Below are 6,160 nucleotides of genomic sequence, written 5' to 3'. Positions count from 1 at the left end.
GGAGTGCAGTGGCGCAATCTCGGCTCACTGCAAGCTCCGCCTCCCGGATTCACGCCATTCTCCTGCCTCAGCCTCTCCAAGCAGCTGGGACTACAGGCGCCCGCCACCACGCCCGGCTAATTTTTTGTATTTTTAGTAGAGACGGGGTTTCACCATGGTCTCGATCTCCTGACCTCATGATCCACCCGCCTCGGCCTCCCAAAGTGCTGGGATTACAAGCGTGAGCCACCGCGCCCAGCCCTATTTTTTATTATTATTATTTTTTTGAGATACAGACTCTCTCTGTTGCTCAGGCTGGAGTGCAGTGGCGCAATCTTGGCTCACTGCAACCTCCGTCTCCCGGGTTCAAGCAATTCTCCTGCCTCAGCCTCCTGAGTAGCTGGAATTACAGGCACGCGCCACCACACCCAGCTAATGTTTTTTGTCTTTTTAGTAGAGACAAGTTTTCGGTGTATTGGTCAGGCTGGTCTCGAACTCCTGACTTCAGGTAATCCAACCGCCTCGGCTTCCCAAAGTGCTAGGATTACAGGCATGAATCACCGTGCCCAGCCCCCAAAACATTTTTTTCAGCCTTTCTATATTTCTGCTGGCAATGAGGAAAAAAACTTTTTAATTTTTAAAAAACCTATCATAGGCTGGGCGTGGTGGCTCACGCTTGTAATCCCAGCACTTTGGGAGGCCAAGGCGGGTGGATCACGAGGTCAGGAGATCGAGACGACAGTGAAACCCCGTCTCTACTAAAAATACAAAAAAATTAGCCGGGCGTGGTGGCGGGCTCCTGTAGTCCCAGCTACTCGGAGAGGCCGAGGCAGGAGAATGGCGTGAACCCGGGAGGCGGAGCTTGCAGTGAGCCGAGATTGCGCCACTGCACTCCAGCCTGGACGACAGAGCGAGACTCCATCTTAAAAAAAAAAAAAACAAAAAACCCTATCATAAGGATAAAAAGATGACTCTCAAACTTCTAGAGGGGGGAAAAATCCATGTCCCAGGTAGAATTCAATGCCCGATTAAGTGTGGAGTCTAGACTATTTTTCAGATATGCAGGGTGTCAAAAAATTTAACTCCCAAACATCTTCCTCTAGGGTCTACAAGAGAATGTGCACCAAAAAATAAGCGTGTTAAAATGAAGAAAAGAGGAAGGAGTTCAGAAACCAAACAAAAAAATGAGACTGCACATGTGTGTGCTTACTTAAGTTTATATGAATAAATATAAGCATAAGTAAGTTAGTTTAAAGGAATTTTTAAAAAAGAATTACTATTGGCCAGGCACGGTGAATCATATCTGTAATCCCAGCACCCTGGGAGGCCAAGGCGGGTGGATCACCTGAGGTCAGGAGTTCGAGATCAGCCTGACCAACAAGGAGGAACCCCGTCTCTACTAAAAATACAAAATTAGCCAGGTGTGGTGGCACATGCCTGTAATCCCAGCTACTTGGGAAGCTGAGGCAGAAAAATCTCTTGAACCCAGGAGGCGGAGGTTGCAGTAAGCTGAGATCGAGCCATTGCACTCCAGCCTGGGCAACAAGAGCGAAACTCCATCTCAAAAAAAAAAAAAAAAAATTTTTTTTTTTTTTTTTGAAACGGAGTCTCATTCTGTCACTTAAAAAATAACAGAGTAGGCTGGGTGCAGTGGCTCACGCCTGTAATCCCAGCACTTTGGGAGGCCGGGGCAGGCTCATCACCAGGTCAGGAGATAAGAGACCATCCTGGCTAACATGGTGAAACCCAGTATCTACTAAAAATACAAAAAAATTATCTGGGCGTGGTGGCGGGTGCCTGTAGTCCCAGCTGCTCAGGAGGCTGAGGCAGTGAGGCAGGAGAATGGCGTGAACCCAGGAGGCGGAGCTTGCAGTGAGCCGAGATAGCACCACTGCACTCCAGCCTGGGTGACAGAGCGAGAAACCATTTCAAAAAAAAAACAGGGTAGATTTACACTGATATTAAAATACACTTAGCTATAATATTTAACAGTTTGGTTCCAACATATGAATTTATAGAGATTAACAGAATAAAATAGACTCTAAAAATAGGCCTGAAATACAAAATTAGCTGGGCATAGTGGTGGGTGCCTGTAATGCCAGATACTTATGAGGCTGAGGCAGGAGAATCACTGGAACCCAGGAGGCAGAGGTTGCAGCGAGGTGAGATGGCGCCATTGCACTCCAGCCTGGACGACAGGGCAAGACTCCATCTCAAAAAACAAATAAATAAATAAAATAAAAATAAAAATAGGCCCTAATCCATCAGGGAATTTAGTACATATAAAGGTGGTACTGATTTCATTCATTTCAAATTAATGAAAAAAGATTACTCAACAATTGCTGCTAGCTGGGCCACACACCTGTAATAACAGCTACTCCAGAGATGAGGCAGGAGGATTGCTTGAGCCCAGGAGTTTGACACCAGCCTGGTCAACATAGCCAAGATTCCATCTCAAAGAAAAATTTATTAATCAGAGTTTGAGGCCAGACTGGGCAACACAGTGAGATCTCATCTATAAAAAAAAAAAAAAAAATCAGCCAGGCGTGGTGCATACCTATAGTCCCAGCTATTCAGGAAGCTGAGCTGGGTGGATCGCTTGAGCCTGGGAGATCAAGGCTTCAGTGAGCCGTGATTACACCACTACACGCCAGGCTGGGCGACAGAGACCCCATCTCCAATAAATTAATTAATTAATTAATTGGTGTTAGAAAAACTGGGTAACCATCTAGGTAACCTATTCTAGTTTATGAGTAAGCAAATGTTCAAGAAAAATGTTAATCATTAAAATAAAAACATTAAAACACAGATTAAAGTATGGGAAATCTTTTTTTTTTTTTTTGAGATGGAGTTTCGCTCCTGTTGTCTAAGCTGGAGTGCAATGATGCAATCTTGGCTCACTGCATCCTCCGCCTCCTGGGTTCAAGCAATTCTCCTGCCTCAGCCTCCCGAGTAGCTAGGATTACAGGTGCACACCACCACGACAAGTAATTTTTTTGTATTTTTAGTAGAAATGGGGTTTCACCCCGTTAGCCAGGCGGTCTCCAACTCCTGGCCTCAGGTGATATGCCCCGCCTTGGCCTCCGAAAGTGCTGACATTACAGGCATCACCGTGTCCAGCCAGGAAATCCTTAAATATTTGTTTTCACGTGAGAAATGCCTTTTAAGCCTTGTCACAAAATTGAGAAGCCAAGTTTGAAGGGCAAAACCGGGGAAAAATACTGGCAAGAAATAGCAAAAGCTAATAACCAAAATATACTTACAGGGAAAAAACTATAAATGGCTGGTATAATAGATAACAAGATAATAATACAAATTAAAACCAACACAAAATATCATTTTTCACCTATCAGACTGGCCAAAGATCAAGAAGTTTAACAACACACTCTTGGTAAATGTTTGTATCAGGTACCTTACATTACTACAAGTGATTCAATGTCTACGCAGGACAATCCACCTATCAAAATTATAAATGCTAATTTTCAAACAGTTTAATTTCAGGCCTGGCGTGATGGCTCACGCCTGTAATCCCAGCACTTTTGAGGGGCCAAGGTGTGCGAATCACCTGAGGTCAGGAGTTCGAGACCAGCCTGGCCAACATGGCAAAACACCGTCTCTACAAATATACAAAAATTAGCGGGCGGGCACCTGTAATCCTAGCTACTCAGGAGGCTGTGGCAGAAGAATTGCTAGAACCCAAGAGGCAGAGGTTGCAGTGAGCCGAAATCGTGCCACTGTACTCCAGCCTGGGCGACAGAGCAACACTCTGTCTCAAAAACAAAACAAAAAAATCAACAGAAACAAACTACTAATAGTAAACAATATGGATGAACCTTGCAATCATTCTGAATAAAAAAGCTAGACACAAAAGAGTACATACTGTATGATTCCACTTTTCATGAAATTCTGTCTTTTACAAAGGCACTAATAAAAAAAGACAAAAAAAAATTCTAGGCCAGGCAGGGTGGCTCACACCTGTAATCCCAGCACTTTGGTAGGCCAAGGCGGGCAGATCACGTGAGGTCAGGGGCCCGAGACCAGCCTGGGCAACATGGTGAAACCCCGTCTCTACTAAAAATACAAAAATTAGCCAGGTGTGGTGGCGTGTGCCTGTAGTCCCAGCTATTCAGGAGGCTGAGGCAGGAGAACCACTTGAACCCAGGAGGCAGAGGTTACGGTGAGCTGAGATCATGCCACTGCACTCCAGGCTGGGCAACAGAGCGAGAGACTGTCTCAAAAAAAAAAAAAAAAAAAAAAAAGAAAAGACATTCTAGAGAAAGCAAACTAATCTACAGTGACAAAAAGCAGCTCAGTCATTGCCTGGGATCAAGAGTGGAGAGAGGGAGATTAACTTTTGGAGGTGACAGAAATGTTCTTTATCTTGACTATAGTGGTGATTCCACGAATATTTACATCTGTCAAAAGCTACCAAATTGTAATTTTAAGAGAGTACACTTTATTATACATAAATTATGCTTTAATAAAGCTGTCCAACAAATAGAGATACAAGTTATATGAAACCATGACTAAGAAACATTATTAAACCAAAAAAGCAAAGTGCAGAAGAGAGAATGTAGCATGCCTCCCTTTGTGTAAAGAGAGAAAAGGGAGATGGTGGAAGGAAGAGAATATACAGAATCATATGCCTTTTATGCATAAAATATATCTGGAAGGAGACACCAACTAATAATAGTGATGATTTCTAAATAAGAGAACTACTAGACCAAGGGCCAGGAGTATGAGAAAAGCTTACTTTTCACTATATACCCACTGAAATGTTTTATCATGTAGACATATAACCTTGTTGAAAAATAAAAATGTAAGTTAAAACTCTCTGAAAATATAAAGTATATTTGGCACACTGATTAATCATCTTGCAAGATACTAAATCATAAAATTACATGCCACTTACCTTAAAGAAATAATATATCACCTTTTTCTTCAAGTTGATTGATAGATGATGCTTCTAATGAATATTTCTTATCACTTCCTGTATGTTTAGTAATCTTTAAAAAAAAAACTCTATAGTCAAAGACAATCTGTTGGAAAAAAAATAAAAATACAAAAATATCACTATTAACTGATACATTAAAACAACTTAGACAAAGCTAGACTAAAAAATGGCCCAGTCAGGTGCAGTGGCTCATCCCTGTAATTGTAGCACTTTGGGAGGCGGAGGTGGAAGGATCAAGGATCACTTGAGCCCAGGAGTTTGAGACCAGACTGGGCAACATGATGAAACTCTCTCTCTTCAAAAAATACAAAAATTAGCCTGGTGTGGTGGCACATCTGTAGTTCCAGCTACTTCGGAGGCTGAGGTGGGAGTATTACCTGAGCCCAAGGAGATAGAGGCTGGCAGTGAGCTGTGATCATGCCACTGCATTCCAGCCTGGGTGATACAGTGAGACCCCCATCTCAACAACAAAAAGCCTGTGATGATTTTTCACTATTATATGCAAAACATTACACAACTGCTGTAATCCCAGAACTTTGGGAGGCTGAGGCAGGTGGATCACGAGGTCAGGAGTTCAAGACCAGCCTGGCCAAGATGGTGAAACCCCATCTCTACTACAAAAGTACAAAAATTAGCCAGGCGTGATGGCAGGTGCCTGTAATCCCAGCTACTCGTGAGGCTGAGGCAGAAAATTGCTTGAACCCGGGAGGCGGAGGGTGCAGTGAGCCGAGATCGAGCCACTGCATTCCAACCTGGGCTACAGAGCAAGACTCTGTCTCAAAAAAAAAAAAAAATTACAGAACTGCATGGTCACCATCTCAATCTTATACCATATAATACCGTTTTTCTTAAAATATAATCACTACTTCTTATCCCACCTCCATGACAGACTTACACTTTCCTTCTGAAAAGATACCAGGCTTGGTCACATCCCTTATTTTGGCCTCAGTGGGGACAGAGTATCTATACTTCCCTGACCTGATCGTCTTGGCCACCTGACTTACTTTGGCCAACCAGATGCCAGCCTATAGTTATCAAGCTGTACCAGTATCATTTGTTTTTTGTTTGTTTGTTTGTTTGTTTTGAGATGGAGTCTCGCTCTGTCGCCCAGGCTGGAGTGCAGTGGCGCAATCTTGGCTCACTGCAAGCTCCGCCTCCTGGGTTCACACCATTCTCCTGCCTCAGCCTCTCCGAGTAGCTGGGACTACAGGTGCCCGCCACCACGCC

At 43.6% G+C, this 6,160-nt stretch overlaps 2 protein-coding genes across 7 annotated transcripts in view; one reads left to right on the top strand and one right to left on the bottom strand.

Annotated features, from left to right (window-relative positions):
* Positions 1-6,160, top strand: part of GREB1L (GREB1 like retinoic acid receptor coactivator) — a 242,900-nt gene that overhangs the window by 206,335 nt on the left and 30,405 nt on the right. The window lies entirely within an intron of this gene.
* Positions 1-6,160, bottom strand: part of ESCO1 (establishment of sister chromatid cohesion N-acetyltransferase 1) — a 76,774-nt gene that overhangs the window by 51,852 nt on the left and 18,762 nt on the right. For all 6 annotated transcript variants that reach the window (XR_009213506.1, XM_032152670.3, XM_032152667.2 and 3 more), the window contains exon 2: positions 4,892-5,018. The gene's annotated coding sequence lies outside the window, so the exon portion shown is untranslated. The remainder of the gene's footprint in view (positions 1-4,891; positions 5,019-6,160) is intronic.

This window comes from Hylobates moloch, unplaced genomic scaffold, assembly GCF_009828535.3.
Source record: "Hylobates moloch isolate HMO894 unplaced genomic scaffold, HMol_V3 SCAFFOLD_5, whole genome shotgun sequence".
Taxonomy (NCBI): domain Eukaryota; kingdom Metazoa; phylum Chordata; class Mammalia; order Primates; family Hylobatidae; genus Hylobates; species Hylobates moloch.
This window is presented reverse-complemented; position numbering and strand designations above follow the sequence as displayed.